Raw genomic sequence first — 19,886 nt, 5'->3', positions numbered from 1 at the left:
GTTTCACCTGTCTGTTTCTGCATTAGTTTCCTCCCTAAGAGGGTGGTTAGAAACACAACAAAACGCTCCTCAAAGTCTAATACCACCATCACCAGCCTGTGTATGACCTGCAGTACAGGGTAAGGGAGCACTTTCGCCAGGAAGACCCCATACTTTGACACGCCTATTGACGTGATGAATGAGAAATCGTGATTCATTCGACTAGGTAACTGTCACTTATCCATAACGTACTCTCTATGTCCCCGGGCCCACTTTAGGCGCAATTGACAATGACACTTGATGAAGAGAGGCACACAAGGTGGGACGTCTTCTGTACAGTCTCGTATTCAACAGGGTCCGCTGAACTGTGTTTCCCGAAACACTTGCACTTGGACCTGCATTGTATTGGGCTGTCAGTTCAGCCACTGTCTGGCGCCACTTTTGCTGTACCAAGAGGGACAGTCTCCGACATCCTTCTTTTTTGATGACACATGAACATCCAGCAGCTTGGTTTCTACTGTTGGTTTCATTACCATTTATCCAATTTGTATAAATGCTAACAACATCAGACCGTGAACAACCTACCAGTCTTGCAGTTTCTGAGATACTCTTTCCGAGACTTTAGGCCATTACAATCTGGCCTCTATCAAATTCCCTTAGATCAGCAGCCTTTCCTATCACTCGCAAAAATAAGTGCAAGAATTAGTTCTTACTGACTGACTGTTTGTATATTGCCAGAATGCAGCACATGGCCGCTTGTCCGGCTCCATAAAATTGCCATGAAGGCACGTCGCAGTAGTACAATCTTCAGTTAAGAGAGGTAGGTGGTAAAAAGGGGGGCCAACATCGCAGAGCCAAGCAAGGAGACGATCATGGACAGACGGGAAGTGTGTAAGTCATCAGTGTGAATTAAACAAAATACATAAACAAAGTACAAAAATTTTAAAGATACAATTAGAATGTAAAAATACTATGTACAAGATGCTTTACAATTATATACAATTCTTAATTATGTCGGAAAATTAGAGTCGTGGGTGAGGTAAGCCGCGAGAGGTCTCAATTCTTCGTCGTCAGAAAGGATAATATAATTGAAAGTATCAAATATTGCAAGATGGTCGCAGTTCAGTGCTTTATTGAAAAATTGTGAGTTCAGCTTGTGCAGGTGTTCTTTAATTGAATGCAGTTGAAAGTCGTGATGCAACGTGACGTTACTAACGTACATGTGCGCATTAGTCATTTGTCTGAGCACTTTATTCTGTATAATTTGTAACTGTTTAATTTCATTATCTTTTGCAGTGGTCCATGCGGGCGACGCATAAGTTAAAATAGGCCTGATCATAGTAATATACAGAAGTCTTTTCCTGCGAAGATCAAGGCTTGAGTATTTGCCAAGTAAAGGCCTGAGGCAGTTAATAATGCTGTATGCTTTTCTCTTAAGTTTTTTAATATGATTCTTCCAGGTGAGTTGTCTGTTAAAAACGACTCCTAAGTAAGTGGCCTCTTCAACATGCGGAACCGTTTCCCCAAACAGTTTAATATTTTCATTCAATTGTGCAAGTCTGCGTTTCTTTCTAATCCTTAATAAATTCGATTTTTGTGCATTAATAGAGATACGCCATCTTTGGCACCATTCTTCAATGTCAGGCATGCGTTGCTGTAGTTTGATAATAGCATGTTTGGCGCTAGCGGACTTAACGGCTAAAGCCGTGTCATCCGCGTAGCAACCAAGAAAATAGTTAGGATCATTGTCTACATTAGGGAAGTCTGCGACGTAAAGGAGATATAAAATGGGTCCCAAAATGGATCCTTGGGGGACCCCAGCATTTATTGGTTTGACACATGAGGAATCATCTCCTATGGAAACTGAGAAAGTTCTGTTAGAGATGAAGGAGATGATGAGCAAGATGATCTCTCTGTCAAGATTGTGATGAATTAATTTGTAGATAAGTCCCTCATGCCAGACGCGGTCGAAAGCTTTCGCCACGCCCAGCATGAAGAGAGCCACATTTTGATTTTTGTGCAGTGCATCACCGCAAAACTCAACCAATCTTATCAGTTGCTTGGTGGTGGAAAGTTGGCTGCGAAAGCCGAACTGCTCAGGTGGAAGTACAGATAAGTAGGGCCTTAGTCTGGTAAGTATAATTCGTTCGAATACTTTTGCAAAACCGGCGAGCAGACTAATGAGCCGCTAACCATCCGGTTTTGTGATGTCTTTTCCGGGCTTTGGAATTAAAATCATCTTTGCATGCTTCCATGCGGTGGGAAAATAGCTCATATTCAAACATGCGTTAAGGATGCTTGTGTATTTAGTGACACAGCTATCAGGCAGATTTTTGATAGCGTTGTTGCTAATTGTATCATAACCTGGTGCTTTCTTTGCTTTAAGTCTTTTAATAACTTCCTTAACCTCAGTAGGCGAAGTGAACTTGGTAAGATTCCTAGCGGTCAGTGCATTTAATCAGTCTCTGATGAAATAGGAAACTTCATAAGTAAAATTGATATTTCTGGGTTCTCTGTTCGGCATAAATTTTGTTCAAAATGATTAGCAAAGATCTGTGCTTTTTCACTATTGGTGGTGGCAATGTGGTTGTCCGTATAAATAGGTCTGTTGCTGCAAGGCTTACGTTTTAAGTTTTTAGCAAATTTCCAAATAGAGCCGTCAGCAGGGTTGAGATTGAGAAGTTTCTCTTCCCAAACTTCGTTACGGTATTCAGCAATTTTCTTTTTAATATCTCTATTTAATTTATTCCATTCTCTTTTTACATGGGGACTCCAGGTCAAATGCCATCTCTTGCGTAATTTATTCCGTTCAGAAATAAGATCCCTAATGCTGCGGGGGAGAAAATTGGCTAATTGTTCTCTGCTGATTTCTTTAGAGGCATTATTAATGGCAGTTTTGACGCCATTAGTCAAGTTTTCAATTGCAACATCAATATCTTTTCTAGTTTTGAGCGTGCCGATTTTCGGGGGATTTATCTGAAGAATATCTCTGTAGAGATTCCAGTCTGTGAGTTTAATTTTATCTGCATTCTTATCCCTGGCTACTTAGTGTGACAACCACTGGCAGATGATCTGAGGTGAGTTCATGTAGAACTTCAATAGTCATGGGAAAGGAAGTATTAGTAAGGAGGAGATCTAAAATCTCTGCTCTGCGAGGATCATTTGGCCGGTAAGTGTATTCAGCCGGCGCCTCTAATGCAATGGGGTGATTTGTAATAAATTCATGTAGAATTTTTCCATTTTTATTTGTCTGTCTGCATCGCCATTCTTTATTTTTTGAATTAAAGTCCCCGGCGACGATGATTTTCAGGACAAATACTTTTCAGAATATCATCATTAAGCTGAGCATAGGGGGGGGGTTGTAAAAAGCACTAAAATAAACAGTCCCTATGTAAGGTAGTAAAATTGAAACTGTGACCATTTCATTTGTGGAGTTTCTTTTGTCGGAAATAAAACATGATTGCAGGGAGTTTCGTACATAAATTGCGACTCCCCCACCTCTTTGACTCAAGCGATCACATCTATATGTGCGATAATTATTAATATTTATGTTCTTGCACGGAGTAGCGTAAGTCTCAGAAATTAAAGCGATGTCAATCTCATGAGTAGTGAGGAAATTGTGGAGTTCCGTGATTTTATTAAGAATGCTGTGAGTATTCCAAAAAACTGTTCGAATGGGGGCCTTGTTAATGCTGTGATTGGCCATTATGGTCTCCGGATTGTTGTGTTTCTTGAATTACTGCTTCAGTCTGTTGAATTTGCTGTGAAAGCAAAAAGCCTGAGCTTTTGATTACATTAACAAGTTCAGCCAAGTCGGCGAACACCTTTTTCGCTTCACTAATAGTGTCAGAATATATTCCAGTAGAAAGAGCTTGTGCGTAACTTTTGCTTTCCACTACTCTGCTAGTGTAATCTTTCACTTTCTCTTGTTTTTTCTTCGGGAATTTGTCACATCCTCGAAAATTCGATGTATGTTCTTGGAGACAATTGGCACATTTTGGTGGTTTTTCTTTATTTTTATTGGGGCAAAGATATGATAAATGTTCCTCAGCGCACCGAACACATTTGGGCGTAAAGTAACATCCAGCTTGGGTGTGGTGGAACCCCTGACAACGGGAACATTGTAGGGGCCCAGCTCTACCCTTATAATCTGCAATTCTTACTCTTAGCCCGCAGAGGTTAGTGATGTTATGTATTTCCTTCGATTTATCCTTTCTGGGTAGCGAGACAAGGAATAGAGACAATTTAATTACCTCACCATTTCTCCTACTAGTCATTTGTTTGATAGAACTAACGACTAGGTTTTTAGTTTTTAGTTCCTCATTAATTTCCTTGATTTCAGTATCATGAAGTAGTCCCCTTATGACTACCTTAATATCTTTATCCTGTGGCAGGATAAATGAGTGATGTTCTATTTTTGCGACCTTAAGCAGCTTAACTATCACCCTGTAGTCTTCATCATCTTTGGTCATAATTCTAATACCCTTAGGAGTTTGACGGCTGTCGACTTCAATATTACGCTCTTGAAAGGTTTTCCTAATATTATTCCAAACCTTGTTAGTCACTTTAATGGTAATAGGTGGTATTTTATATTTTCTGACAAAGTTTGTGTCAGTTATTTCGTTTTCATCTTTATTTTGTGGGTTTGTTTCGGTTTGAGAGTGTTCCGTTTCCGGAGAAGTGGTATCCATTGTATCATTTTCGGTTTCCACGATGTTGGGTAATCCCTGTTTGTGTTTGTTATTTTGTGTTAATTCATGTTGTTTTTCTTTTGATTGTGTATTATCATTAGAGTTCTTATCAATAATATTAGAGTTAATGTGCCTGGTGGCACGTGGTAAATCATTCGGCATATCGTGTTTTTGCTTTTTCGCCGGCGGTTTTGCCGATCTGGTACGTACGGTCTGATCACCTCTTCGTTTAGAATAAAATTCCTCGTCGGAACTAGTATCCTGGTCAAGTGTAGTTTCTTTTTCTGAGCCTGTTCGTTCATTATCATTAATTGTTAGAGGACTGCGTGATCGTTCATTGTCACTATTTTTATCAGTTTCATCAGTTTTTTGTGTATGTTTCACCTTATTTGCATTGTTATTTTTATCAGTTTCATCAGTTTTTTGTGTATGTTTCACCTTATTTGCATTGTTATTCTTATCAGCTAAATATGCATTAATGCATGTGAGCATGTGCACATAGAATTTGTAATCACGTTCCTGTTCGCAGGTAAGCGCACCATCATCGCAACGCTTAAGTTCCAATTCCTCAATGAGCTGTTCGAAAACAAGGCTAATTCTGTCCATGATCGATCCGAAAAATCCAAAAGTCCAAAAAATCGCAGCGCCCCAAAACGTAGAACAACCCGCGCCCTGGAACCGAGCCCGCTATTATTTCTTACTGACTGACTGACTGATAACTTATAGCCAGAATACCACTGAGATCAGTAGTTTATCTGGCTCAATCAAATTTATGCCGGATGGGCACAATAACATAGAACTATCTTCACATAATGTCCGCAGTAAGGAGGAGAAAGACGGATAAAGAATAGGAAGACCAGCAACGCAAGAGCACACAAGCAAGTAACCGGCCCGGTAAAAGCGTGACTAAGTGGGAGTCATAAAATGAGTGTAGAATGTGAATAAAACTAGAGAATTTAAGAAATACACAGTACAATAAATGAGTAAAATACAAAATTAAGAATGCTAATAAACACATTGGGTACATCATTTACAGGTGGGCACTAGGTGGGAAAGTTCGGGTCCCTGATAAGGTGGGCCGCAAGTGGGCGCAGTTTGGCGTCCTCATTCAATATTTCGTAGGTAAAGATATCAAAATTTCTCATATGGTCACAGTTCAGAGCTTTCGTGAAGAATTTCCTGTTGATCTTATTCAGGTGCTCTTCTAGAGCGTCCAGTTTTAAGTCACAGTGCAGTGTAGCATTGCTCACAAAAAAGTGAGCATGGGTGATAAGCCTTAAGACTTTGTTTTGCATGATTTGAAGTCTTTTTATATCCTCCTTGGTAGCCGTGCACCAGGCCGGCGACGCATAAGTCATCAATGGCCTAATTGCCGTGATATAAACTAGCCTCTTTTTCCTGAGGTCTAAGCTAGAATAATTACCCAATATAGGAATTAGACTATTTACAACAGTGAAAATTTTTCTTCTGACCTCTGTTATATGATCTCCCCATTTTAATCTTTCATTTAGCATTACTCCTAAATATTTCGCCTTACTAACTCTAGGAATCTCTTCAGAGAATAAGAAGAGCTTACTGTTAATAGTCAACTGTGTATTTTTCCTCCTTATCAATAATAATTGCGACTTGCTGGCATTAATAGCAATTCTCCAAGTCTTACACCACTTTTCTACCACTGGTAGAAGCTCCTGTAATTTCTTGATTGCATGGTGTGCGTTTGCGGACTTTACGGCTAATGCCGTATCGTCCGCATAGCACCCAAGAAAGTAATTTCTGCCAATGTGAGCCCTAGGGAAGTCATGAACATAAAATAAATACAGGACGGGTCCTAAAATGGACCCCTGTGGGACGCCTGCATTCATGGTGCGTAAACTGGAGATGTCCTTTCCAATAGCCACAGTGAATTTCTTATTAGTGATGAAAGACATAATTAGCTGAATCAGCTCTCTAGCCATAGGGAGATTTATAAGTTTATAAATAAGCCCCTCATGCCAGACGCGGTCGAATGCCTTCGCCACGTCTAGCATGAGTAAGGCGACATTTTGTTTCTTGTGAAGCGCATCTTCACAAAACTCGACGAGCCGAACCAGCTGCTTCGTTGTTGAAAGCTTTCTCTGGAAACCAAATTGTTCCGGAGGCAGTAATTCAATATAGTTTTTCAATCTGCTGTAGATTAATCTCTCAAAGACCTTTCCTAGTCCCGGAAGCAAGCTAATGGGCCTGTACCCATCTGGCTTAGTGTTATCCTTGCCAGGCTTAGGCAATAAAATAACTTTTGCGATTTTCCATTTTGTGGGAAAATAGCATTGACTAAGACACGCATTGATAATACTCGTGAATTTTGTCACAACATTGCAGGGCAGATTTTTAAGTGCGTGATTATTAATACCGTCTATGCCAGGGGCCTTTTTGACTTTAAGCTTCTTTGTGATTTCTTTGATCTCACTGGGGGTAGCAGTGGCCATGTACCTCTTAGCAGTGTGGGCATTAAGCCAATCCCTAACAAAGTAGCATGCCTCATTGACAAAATTAATGTCCATGGGCGTCATGTTAGGTCTGAACTGCTCTTCTAAATGGTCCGCAAGGACCGTCGATTTGTCTTTATTGTTGAGAGCAACAGAGTTTTCAGTATAAATCGGCTTATTGCATGTACGCTGCCTTTTCAAGTTACGCATGAACGTCCAGAGACTGCCATCATTCGGACTAAGATTCTGAATTTTTTCTTCCCATACATCTCTCTTATGCTCATCTATTTTCTTTTTAATTAATTTATTTAATTTGTTCATATCTCTTTTAACGTGAGGGCTCCATGTAAGGTGCCACGCTTTCCTCATCCTATTCCGGTCCTTAATCATCTCTCTAATTTCCTGTGGCAGAATGCCAGCGTTATTTCTTCTCACGTGTCTAGAGGCATTTTCAATAGCATTATTGATTGAATCAGCGAGGGTATCAACTGCATCATCTATATCTTTCCGCGAGTTCAGAGTATCAAAGATGGGCGGATTCTGACTGAGAAACTTCTGGAACTTATTCCAGTCAGTCGTGCGGATCATTTCATTTTCTGCCTCTTTAGGAGTGCCTAGGTAAGCAATGACCGGTATATGGTCAGAGCTCAATTCGTGCTTTACTTCAGTATAAATAGGGATTGAAGTATTTGTCAGAAGAATATCAAGAAGGTCTGCATTTCTTGGGTTCTGTGGTCTATACGTATACTCCTCAGTAACATGCAAGGCAACTGGGTGATTATTTATAAATTCATAGAGGACCTTACCATTTTGGTTAGTTTTACGGCACCCCCACTCGGAGTGCTTTGCGTTGAGATCACCCGTTAGGATATATTTATTAGTGTCAGAGAGAAGTTTGGAAAGAACACTTTCCGTCAGTAGTTTCCTGGGCGGATTATAAAATGAAATGAAATTCAAATTACCATATTGCGGTAAGTACACTGAGACTGCGACCATCTCATGTCCGTCGTTTCTATCTTGGCTAATCAAACAGGACTGTAGCGAGTTTCGCACATAAATTGCGGCCCCTCCACCACGGTGACTCAAACGATCGCACCTATATGTGCGGTAATTAGGCAAATTTATACGCACGCATGGCGTGGCAAAAGTCTCTGTTACAAGGGCAATATCAATATTGTGATTGTTAAGGAAGTTTAAAAATTCCGTCAACTTGTTCTGAATGGCATGAGCATTCCAGAATGCTAATTTTATGGGATCTCCTTGTGTGGTGTACCTATCCATTAAGATCTTGATTTATGGTAGTTTTGTCCTTATGAGTAGGTGCATTTTGTCCTATTTGCTGTGTTAAAAGAAAGCCGGAGCTCTTAATGACCGATACAAGCTCGGCCAGGTGTGCAAAAACAGTTTTTGCTTCCTTGATCGTGTCTGCATACAAACCAGTAGACAGGGCTTGTGCAAATGATTTATTTTCTATAACCCTACTAGTATAGACTTTTGGTTTATCTTGTTCCTTTTTAGGGAACATCTCACAACCCCTAAAGTTCGAGGTGTGAGATTGTTTACAGTTCGCACAACATGGTGGCAAGTCAGAGTTTTTATTAGGGCATTCAAAGGACAAATGTCCCTCTCCGCATCTCACGCACTTGGGTGCATAGTTACAACCAGTTTGCGTATGATGAAATCCTTGGCACCTATAGCATTGTAGCGTGCCCGATCTACCTTTATAATTTTCGACTTTAATTCCTAGGTCACATAAGTGAGTTTCGTTGTGTATATCTTTGGATTTGGGTTTCTTAGGCAGAGTAACTAAAAATAGCGGAAGTTTAATAACCTCCCCTTTTCTTCTGCGCGTAAGTTGTTTAACTGATTCAACTTTGTATCCTAAATCCTCTAACTCCTCTTGTATTTCTACCGTATCTGTATCTCTTAAAAGACCTCTTATCACAACTTTTATGTCTTTATCCTCAGGAAGCGTGAAAGAGTGATGTTCCACTTTCGTGTCTTTTAAATAAGTAACAGTCTGCCTGTAATGTTCAGGGTTTCTGATGAAAATTTTAATCCCTTTATTATTCTTATTAGAGTTAAACTCAATGTTTCTCTGTTTAAGTGCCCTAGCTATGTTTTTCCAAGTAGGGTAATCTACTTTAATAGTTATGGGTGGTATCCGTGACTTTTTCACAAATTCCGTTTCTATGTTTTCATCTGAGCTTGTATTTTGTTTAGACGTACTAGCGTCCGTGTCCATACTATTGTTATCCTCACCATTAGTGGCATTTTCACTAAGTCTCTCCTCCATGGTGTTCATTTGAGTTGCGCCAGCCTGTGGAATATGAGCGTCAGTTCGCCCAGTCGGGCACGTGACCTCATCTGGATAACTGAGTGGTCGCGCTGAGTTTTCGGTTCCAGACCTACTCGCTGCAGCCTGTTTCTCAGTTCCTTCACGAGATGGCGCCACATTATTGTGGCTGCTGACCGCAAACTCAGAACTCAGTGTTTGTGTAATTTTACTACCTATGTCCTGACTAGGCGAGATTTTTAAACTTTTGGGAGCCTTCGGTTTGGGATTTCGTTTCAAGCTAACATCACCTTCATGTCTGGTACTGTGCGTGTACTGTTCGACAGTAAGTGCGGAGTCATCATCAGTTATGTTCGCAAGAACATCAAATTTGTTTTGCACCTCAGGAGGGTCCGATTCAGTATCGCTCAGAGTACGTTTCGTACTTTTGGTAACAGCAGTCCAATGCATATCGTGTTGTGAGACATCAGCATGATGGGAATCAATTTCATTAGACGCTAACCGGTTAGAACCGGCTTGCGCTAAGCCTAGTTCAGAGCCACGTGCAGAGTTCAGACTTGTACGTTCTTTATCCGATAGGTTAGGGAGAAGCTTTAATAGAAAATCCAGATCAATTCTTTCATCCTCAGTCAAAGGTAAATCCTTCTCTTTGGAAGTTAATTCCGCATATCGAGCGAAAATTAGTTTGACCAGTGACACGTTGATCAAGTCCTTAAACCAGTTCAGTCATCAGGGAAAAATAGATGCAAAGAATCAGTAAAATCGCACTAAGGCCTTTTTACTACTCTTTGGTCACTTAAGACCGGTGAGCAACCCTTTATGTGCTAACAACTGATCGCAGAAGAAAAATCAAATCGACTTGGTAAAACCGAGAGCCGTGCTAAGACAACCTTCACGTGCGACTGATGTACGCGAACTGCACTCCTTATTTCTTATCTTCTTCAGCAGCACTTAAATACAGTTCCCATTTAATCACGTGCCATCATGTCATCTAGACGAGTTCATTGTAAAATATGGAGAGGATCATAATGTTTTGGCTTGTCAGTGTATGTATCGCCCAGGTCTCAAAAGTGATTAAATGTAGAACGTTGAAAGTTTTGTATTTTGTATATGGACTGCTGTAAGACCAATATCTTTCCAATAATTGAGTATTGTTCTTAATATATCAACAAACTCTAACAAAATAACCAATTTGATCCTTATTTGAAAAAAGATGAAAAACTCCGAAAATTGAAAGTAATTTGGTTCGCACCCCTTGACAAGTCAATTAATCTGTTATCGATAACAATAGCTACTTTTTCAGTACTTTGGATTTTGAATTTAATATTTGGAATTTTAACGGTCAAAGGATTTTTCTTTACAGATTTTAAATAATTTTTTCTACAACAAATTTTAAATACTTTTGACTACAATAAATCTAGATAACTTACTTGGAAAGGATACTGACTTGGAAAGCTACTTAAAAATACTTCTTCAAGTTTTCTCTAATAATTCATAGCTTTCATTATTTTTTTAATTGGAGATTTTTTATTTGGTATATATACATATATGTACCTTTTTTAATAATAAATTATATATATATATATATATATATATATATATATATATATATATATATATATATATATGCGTGTGTGTGTGTATCCATCTCCATAACTCAGTCTTTACCCAGCTTTTGTTTTGGCAATCCTAGTCATATACTTCTAATTGCAAAAGTGTTTTAACAGATGAAAATATTCATGTTTTCAATGTCAAATTAAAAAAAAGGTAGTTTTTGAAAAGTAGTAAAATCTATCTTTTAATGTGGTCTCTAGGTTGCTATTTGTTAGTTTTATACTCGTTATGAAAAAATATAATTATAAGAAACCTGAAATTAGCAGAAATTGGCGGGGAGTTTAAATGAAATACAGTAAAAGATATGTATTATTTAACAGGCCGCAGAATGAAGTCATGTAGTATCCACATCAGATTTTTCTCTACCGTATCATTAAATTAATTGTATTGCATCTTGTTTCGATTCTTTAATTTTATAATTAAATACAAAATATAAGCGTTGTTTTTGCACTTATAAAATTGCAAAAATAACATATAAGAACATTTAATTTTTTTAAATTCTGGCATTATAGACGTGTAGATAAAAACACAATTAGAATTCTAAATTACTTATTCAAAGCGTAAAATATCACATTTATTTAGTTTGAAATGTTGAAAATGCCAAGTTGAAAATGGCATCAAAACTGCTGGTTTTGTAATTAAATATCTAAGTCAATTTTTAATTTCAAATTTCTTATAATTTTATTTTTTTCATGACGAGCGTAAAACTTTTCCAAATATAAGTAAGAAACTTGTGAGAAAATAATATAATTGTTTGGCATAAATAATATGTTTCTGAATATTATATTTAAATATATTTTTATTCAACATAAAACGGATTTTCAGTAAGCAATAATTAGACGAACAATACAGTAAGATAATGATCAAAAAAATAAAATATTCCTTGCTAACACAGGTTGGTTAAAGATCCGTATTATTGCTATTTTCCCATTACTTTTATTTAAATTTCTTTTCAATTAGGATTTTTGAAAGGAATATTTTTAATAAGCTAGTTTTTCTTACTATGTATACCATGAATAAGATGGGTTATTTTATACAATGAGACGTAACGGTAAATAGAAAGGAAAAGTTCCTTTATTTTATTAAACGAGAAACAAAAAGCTAATTAGGAAGGGATTTTCACCGGGTATATTGCCTGTGTATTTTCTATGAATTGTATATAGAAGAGAGAAAAAAAAAAAAAAAAAAAAAAAGAGGGAGGCTTTGAAAAAGAAATGCTAAAAAGGGAAACAAGCCAGCTTTCTTCCTCTGCTAATATTTTTTCCACAATGTAAAAGAAATTAAACTCTACCAGGAAAAAGGTACAAGCTATGCTTCCACATTGAATTCCGGCATCGAACTCCAAGCTCGAATTCCGGCGAGAGTTTTGGTGATGGCGAGGGTTTCAATACCTATTTCGTCAATAATTTCATAAATTCCTGTTTCGATAAAAATCTAATCACTCTACAAATGGCCCTGGAACTAGAATGTGATGACGATAGTTCGTCACCACCTAGACTGGGTCTCCACCTCCCCAGTCGCTCTTAATGTGTGGGGGGGAGAGAATTTAAGCAATTCTTCTTCCTTCTTATGCCATGCTTCGAAAAGTAGTTAGAAGCAGATCTAGCTAGCAATCGGGAGGCACAGAATCAGAATGCTGGCGAGGGCACTGTGGATTTTTTATGTTTCTTGCTCCGATATATATCTAATTGCTCTATAATGTGTCAACATTTTATGATAACAGCAGATTTCAGTACTGTGTGATCAAATGTGGAATCGAAATAGGTATCTCTATTCTAGATTTGATAATACTCCAAGTCGAAGGAATCCAGAGTTTTCAATTCTTCTTAATCTATCATTCAATTCTTTAAAACCTTTTCGGTCGAAGAATGTTTAAATTTTACCATTCTGTAAAGACGCTATGCAATTCACATTCGAGGCATACTTAGCTTTCAGAATCCAAATCACCATTCAGTCCTGGATATCTGAACTTCATACATTATATGTATTAAAGGTGTTCAAATGAAAAGGTACGAAACGGCTCTATAGATATATTGAAGTTTTTATTCCCAAGTAATTACTAAAGGCCTGAGCAAAATTATCCCTCTGTTTCACGAGCCAAAGGATTCCCTCTTTCGGGAATTTCTGTAGCTGTGACAGGAGCCAGTTTTTCACTGTGTCCTTAGCTCGTCGTCCGAGTTGAAGCACTTCCTTTTCAGATGTCCAGATGTCACTTCTTACCAAGTCGTTCACCTTGTCGATGAGGTCCGCCGTGATTACCGTTTTACCTGGCCTGGTCTCTGGTCTTCGCGAAAACTTGCACTCTACTTTCTGACTGACTTGTCGGACACACAGCCTGCTCCATACACGACCACCATCCGGCGATGAATATTGGCCGGCTTAACCCCTTCCACACTCAGAAATTTGATAACTTCCCAGTGCTCCTGAATTGTCGAATTTTGCAATGTGAACGACAAGATGTATTCACACGCACTTCCGCATCAATTATACAGAACACATAACTGTATACTTCACTCCGGCGTTATGTGCGAGCACTTGTGCATGCGCACAACAACGTCGGACGCTACATTCATGTCATTAAATGTCTCACTATGTTATGCCAAAGCAGCATATTCAAATTTCAACCGGTTTGGTTATTACGACGTTTCGTACCTTTTCATTTGAACACCCCTTATAGTTCTACTCAGATTTTCAGTCTGTCTTATATGTATGTAGTCATCTACCTTAAAAGAAACACATAATTAATAAAACTAATAAAATTATACAGCTATATTTAGTTAAACTCACCTATTTTTAATTTATTTAAAAACTAAAATTTTCTTATTATAAGGGCAATAGAAGTTATTATTATTTTCTTTAAGAAAATCAAAATATTTGTATGATTTCCTGCCATATAGCTCAACAAAATCCGATTTTTAGATTTCTGAGCTTCTGAATTTCTTACTTTAGGATGTGTGTGAATTTTGTTGAAAGTCTACGAATGTTGCAAGTAAATACCATTTTCGAGTATGAAAAACACTCAGGACTTTTTGATAGGCTTGCAAATTTCATAGGGTAAGGATATTGGTTTAGGATATCTTTCAGGTGTTAAAAGGAAAGCGATGCATATTGAATTATTTACACTTCAAAATTTTCACAAATTTGAATACCCGAACAGCATTCTTCGGAAACACAGCTATAACATGTAATCTGTAAAAGTATTTTTCTACCGGAAATAATATTGTAAATTTCTTTTTCCTTAGTTCCACGATTCCTTAACACTATACTTAGAATGTAAGAAAAGTAATCTATTGAGACAGTTTTGTGATTAGCTATACGCATTTATGTGCTTATAAAAGAATAAGCATCTGTGTAATTAATTAGCGGCTTCATTGAATTTGGAAATTATGAAAGCTATACAGAAATTAAAGTCAGTTTTAATTTTTGAAATGCTTTCTAAGCATCTTTTTATTAAGAGTAATTCACCAATTTTCTTTAATAGCAAATACGGCGAATAATATTCTTCGCGATTTTTTCGACATTTTCAGTTTTTGAGAAAAGGAATTTTATATTACATATTTCTCGAGAATTTTCTACATTTTCTTACAGGTTTATCGATAACATTGCATATAATAAATTGAATTTGGTTCTGTTCCAAACCGATTTAGAATAATCAAAAGTGTTACTGTATTGTGATACTTTATTTAAATGAATGTCACACCTTATTTAAAAATTACTTTATTATCATACAATGAATTCCTTACGATACGACCATTTTTGACTCGAAATAATTTTTGACTTCTGTGGAGGTAATTATCCTAGAAAAATGAAATTCAAAATCGAGGTTTATCTCAGAAATATTCGTCGTTTTCGGAGATGGTGGCCACATGTATTCAGTAAACATAATTGTATGCTTATTTTTTTGTGTGTTTTGCAGCAATCTTCTTTATTTATGAGTAAACGTTGTAAAAACGAATGCTTGATTACTTTAATGTTATGGTCGCATTCCACATTCCAACAAAAATTCAATAACGCAAAGATTTAAAGGAAATTTTTAACGATGAAACATTAAAATATGTATATATTTCTTTGGGGGTTACATGTAGTACGGAGTTGATATGTGATAACATGTCGATAGAAATATGTTAATTCTTCCTCTTAATATAATAAAAATGGATATTCATTCTTCTTGGCTATATCGTACGAATAATTTTATCATAGTTCATTACCCATACGTATATCGATTCATACACTCACATTCGTAAGATATTATGGTGCTGGAAATCAGGTGAAGAGCACCGATATACCTGCGAATATAAAAATAATGATTTAGGAGATAAGGAATAATACTTCAAATCAGGTGTTAATAGTTCAGAACCAAGTGAGTGAATAAGACAAGGTTTTGTCCCTGACAAAGCGCGTGGAACGCATGATGGCAATAGTTGAGCAATGAGACAGTTACACTGGTAGATGATATTATTTATTAATATACTGCAGCCACATTTTTATCTAGGTCTTTACGATTCATGCTGGCCAATTAGCTGAAACTATTCTTCAAAGGTGCATACTGGCTGTATTCAGACTCTCAGATACTGATATTTGAACTAACATCAGTATTGCCATATGTATTAAAAATAAAACAACGTGAATAAAGTTATCGGACAGAAAAGAACAGAAAGTTTGTTTTCAATTTTCCATATTTAATCATAATTGCATGCTTTAAAAATCTAAAAATGTACCTAAAGTAATCCAAATAGATTATCCAAATGAAAAACAATAAATTTGTGTAGCTTTCTACTGCTATCCATTCATTCTGTTTAATTGCTTTTTACTTCTGTGAGAGTTTTCGCGCTTGATTCTAATGATTGTAACAAGTTATAAAGTATTTTCTTCCTCCTTTCTGCATTCTTCGTGGTGTAACGGTAGCACATTCCGCGCGTATTCGAGAAGTCCAGGGTTGGAGTCCAGGCGAGGATACTGCACATTTTTCACGTCTCCTGCTTCAAAAAACCTAATGACTCTACAAAATAAATTTTAATAATATTGCAAGATCAGGGGAAGAAAATACAGTAATGTTAGTTTTAATGAACATGTATATATCGCAAATTTCATATCCTTGCAGATGAAATAAATTGCATCAGATAATCATTTAATTCTTACACATAATTTTCATGAAACAAACTTTTTACATTCACACACATAATTCGGTATTTTCTTTAAATCTAAAAATTCTGTAACAACTACTTGAAATTTGCGCTTTTGCAGCTGAGGATGATGGTTCGGTAAAAACCATCGAAACTAGTCCTGTGAAAATTTGAAAATATAACGCTGATTTTGTTGTTTGAGTTCTAAATTAACTACTTAAAATATTTCTTAATTTCTTGTTATTTTTACATCTCGTATGGATTTCGGTATAATGTCTGCCATAAACACCGTGGAATTATTTATTTTATTTTAAAATTTGCTAGCTACGTCAATTGATATTTCACTCATTCTGGTCTTCATTAAAAACTCGTTTCCATTGATACTTTTCCTTTTCAGGTCTTCCTTGAATATTGACTCAAAAGTTGATGACGAGTTCTTAAATCATGTGTGTATTGCGATAACGTATGTTGCAGACTTATTGCAGGTAGTTAAATTTAATATTTTAATCTTATTTGGATTTGCTGGATATGGAATTTTGTATGGATTTGCTGGATATGGAATTTTGTATGGATTTGCTGGATATGGAATTTTGTATGGATTTGCTGGATGCATTAATCCTTGTTAGTGTTTTATCTCAAATAACAATCATTAGAAAAACTACAATTTGGTTATTTTTTCCTCAACATTTTTGCTTCAGCTTTAATAGAAAGATTTTGTAATTCATGTTGAGAGTAGCGACACAAGGCACTTAGTATTTCAAAATATCCATTTTGGGTTGTTTCTATTGCATTTATTTGGCATGATCACATTAGTACCACAAAGTCTCTCAACAGTGAAATGCATTTCATTTTTGATAAATTTAGATTCCAAAGCATCTCAATATCTAGGAGAAGCGGGACAAAAGTGTTTTATGCGAAAGTAAAATATAATACAGCTTGTTGACAAAAATGAGAAGGAGCTATTTGAAATAAATTAAATGAATGTAATGCCCTAAGCGCATAATATGTTTTACAGCTCATAAAGCTTTATACTGACCTGAGATGTTTGCTCTTAACTTTAACCTCTGCAGTCTTTAATTGCTTATACCTAACACATATTTAGCTTGTCTACAGACGTAGAGATAGACGAAACAGCCGGCATTACAGGAAAAGCACACTTAACTGAATTCGTTCGATTCATTCACGAAAATGATGTAATTATTCAGTTTTTCCTGAATTCGTCGTGAATTATCCGATTCTGTCGTGAATTCTGTCACAAAAGAAAAATATATTTTCGATGAAGTTCGCATTCACAAGAAATTGAAATTTCACGAAATTTGTGCATTGGCATTTGCACAGACTAGGACTCCAACTTCGAATCCATTTGTATAGCTCTGATTATAAGTGGATTTATAAAAGGATTGGTTAGCACATGCAAGAGAACATAATGCATCTGCTTTTGCATCGGGAAAGACGCATTACAAAACAAGTAAACAATTACCATCAGAACTGAAAATAGAGCTGGACCAATGTGTTAAAATGATTGATTATATGTAATCCAGACCATTAAAATGTCACCCATTTAGTCAATTATGCCAGGCTATGGAATCTAATATGAATCGTTGTCACTGCACATGGAAAATAGGTCTAGGAAGAAATTTTTGTCTCGTATGCTTGAGCTGAAAAAGGAGATAAATATGTTTCTTCGACAAAATGATAAAGATTTTGTTGATTTGTTAGATGACAAAATATGGTGTTCTAAACTAATATACTTTATTGTTTATAAAACTGATATTTGTGTTATTTTTAATAACAAGTGTGTAAGAACTGAAAGAAAATATTTTAATCCCAACCAATGAATTACTGATATTTGAAAATAAGTGTGATGTTGACACAAAATGACTCCCTTGAACGGGCTATTAAATGATACTCACAGTTTTTGCTGTATTTCATTTAAACATATTTCCTCGAATTACTCTAACTTAATAGCCGATCCCTTAAGGCAAATTGAAAATGACATTAAAAATTGCAAATTTTGAAATTAAATATCCCGGTCACTTTTGTAATAGAATAAATCATTTTTAATTTGATTTTTTTTCACAACGAGTATAAAAGTTTCCTAAGTATAGGAAACGGGAGATAGCATGGTTGTATAGGTCAATTTTTTTTTTTTTTAATTTGACATTGCCAAAACATAAATATTTTGTCACTTAAAACACTTTATATGTGTGTGTGTGTGTATAAGCCATTAGTACAAAAATTAATTATTTTTAAATATATTATCTTGTATGAGGATTTTAAGCCTGAGATGTAAATTATTCTTATAAAGTACTACTATAGCTATAAAAATGTAATAAATGGATCCGCTAATTAAATTAAAAAATAAAAAGATAGTAATAAAAATAAAAACTGCTCATCCCCCTATATTTAATGTTTCAAACAGAACTTTTCAAAGGGTTAGTATTTAAGACGTTAAACCCGGATTATTAATGAGTGTCGAACAACATTTTTCGTTCTCTTTGACATTATGCGACTCAAACCGTTATTAATTAATTGTTTTTGCATGGAAATTAATATTTCTAGTAGTCTTTTGATGTAAAGAACTACCTCGACAAGCTGTCCGTTACTTTATGCGTTACAAGCACGGATTTCAAAAAGTTTAAACCAAGCATACTGAAAGGAAAATGTAGGAAAAACCAAACAACAACAACAAAAAAAAAAGACCAAGCATACTGAAAGGAAGATGTAAAAAAACTGTACAAAAATACATTCGAAACGCTATTCATTTGCATAATTATGAAAAAAAAAAAAAAAGACGAACGAGTCCTGAAATTACAATTAAAAAATCTGATGTGTACACCACGTGACTTCCTTGTATGGAATATTAAATTATACGCATTTTGTTTAAACTTATTAGATTGAATTATACCTACTTCGCCGGCAGCGCATAAACCACAATAGAATAAATGCATTCATTAAAATTCACTTTGTTTACCACAGCGACACTCTGGCGCTAGGTTTACTTAACAGTATTATATTTCGTTCATATTACAACTCAGAATGCACAAAATTTATATCATTTAAAGAATTATCTAATCGTTGCCACGTGTTCTATTCAAATACTATAATAAAGCTACAACTATGTATAAAAGAAATTAAGCAAACAAAACAAAAAAGAAACAGTTTTTCACAGACGATTGAGTGTTTCTCATTCAATTAATTCAGTTCTCACTTCGGGACAAGGCAAAAATACATAAAAACTCAAAATATCTGTATTAAAAATTACGAAGTAAATCTTAAACGCTTATTTCCTCGAAAAAATTCCAGAAAGGATTAAGCATGATTTAAATAATAAATGAAGGCGTTATCTTTGTTGTTGCGAAGCTACGTTTCTCTAGATTGGCAACAAATCCGCTAGTCAGTTGTTTCAAATGTAAACAAGAGGAATGGCCGCCATCAAATTAGGCTTAGCGGCACTTAAACAATTTTTAAATTGTTGATAATTCTAAAAATATTGCATACAGATTTACTAAAGGCATAAAAACCTTAACCGGAAGAAAAAAGCAACATAATTCAATCATTTTTAAAGCAAAAAATGTACAATTTACAAACATATAAAAGTAAAGAAACTGAGATCACAGAGCCGGGTAACAGAGAGAATATATATATAAATATATTTATATACGTTTGGTGTGGCCGATTGCAACCAAAGTACAAGGCGCACATCTACATGTTATAG

At 35.9% G+C, this 19,886-nt stretch overlaps 1 protein-coding gene across 4 annotated transcripts in view; it reads left to right on the top strand.

Moving 5' to 3' along the window:
• The window catches only part of LOC118185484 (uncharacterized), a 68,281-nt gene that overhangs the window by 33,877 nt on the left and 14,518 nt on the right, over window positions 1–19,886 (top strand). The window contains exon 2 of one of the 4 annotated variants that reach the window (XM_085826525.1): window positions 16,566–16,653. The exons of the other annotated variants lie outside the window; for them this stretch is intronic. The gene's annotated coding sequence lies outside the window, so the exon portion shown is untranslated. The remainder of the gene's footprint in view (window positions 1–16,565; window positions 16,654–19,886) is intronic. 4 annotated transcript variants of the gene reach the window in all.

The sequence above is a fragment of the Stegodyphus dumicola genome, chromosome 1 (genome assembly GCF_044657685.1).
Source record: "Stegodyphus dumicola isolate Sdum_Otavi_A_Nest chromosome 1, ASM4465768v1".
Taxonomy (NCBI): domain Eukaryota; kingdom Metazoa; phylum Arthropoda; class Arachnida; order Araneae; family Eresidae; genus Stegodyphus; species Stegodyphus dumicola.
The sequence above is the reverse complement of the archived record's forward strand: the minus strand, read 5'-3'. Positions and strand labels throughout refer to the sequence as shown.